Below are 561 nucleotides of genomic sequence, written 5' to 3'. Positions count from 1 at the left end.
CCATCACAGGGAAAAGTACACCACCACCACCTCTTCTTACACAGGTTCGAAAGCAGCTGCTGGACATGACGGAGCAGAAATGCCACGTGTACCTCGGTGGGATCCAGACCATGCACTACAGAACATTCCAAGAAGAGATGGGACTTCCAGGAATGCTGGGCACTGTAGTAGGGGATGTGAAACCCTTCTGTGGGAGGTAGGAGGGATGTGTGACAGTGTTTGGGAGGCAGGAGGGATGTGTGACAGTGTTTGTTTGGGAGGCAGGAGGGATGTGTGACAGTGTTTGGGAGGCAGGAGGGATGTGTGACAGTTTGGGAGGCAGGAGGGATGTGTGACAGTGTTTGGGAGGCAGGAGGATGTGTGACAGTGTTTGGGAGGCAGGAGGGATGTGTGACAATGTTTAGAATGTGCAGGCTGGGTGTTGAAAGCTATGGGTTGGAGAATTTGACCTCTACTGAAGTGTAAGGGTGTTGGAACTTGTTAGGGAAAGGATTTTTTTTTTTTTTTTTTTTTTTTATGTAGGAAGGATACTGGCCAAGGGCAACAAAAATCTAATAAAAA

At 48.5% G+C, this 561-nt stretch overlaps 1 long non-coding RNA gene across 1 annotated transcript in view; it reads left to right on the top strand.

Annotated features, from left to right (window-relative positions):
* The window catches only part of LOC135106753 (uncharacterized), a 1630-nt gene extending 1439 nt beyond the window's left edge, over window positions 1–191 (top strand). The window contains exon 3 of the long non-coding RNA XR_010271452.1: window positions 45–191. This is a non-coding gene — a long non-coding RNA (uncharacterized LOC135106753). The remainder of the gene's footprint in view (window positions 1–44) is intronic.
* Window positions 192–561: the final 370 nt, after the last annotated feature.

Source organism: Scylla paramamosain, chromosome 2 (genome assembly GCF_035594125.1).
Source record: "Scylla paramamosain isolate STU-SP2022 chromosome 2, ASM3559412v1, whole genome shotgun sequence".
NCBI lineage: Eukaryota > Metazoa > Arthropoda > Malacostraca > Decapoda > Portunidae > Scylla > Scylla paramamosain.
This window is presented reverse-complemented; position numbering and strand designations above follow the sequence as displayed.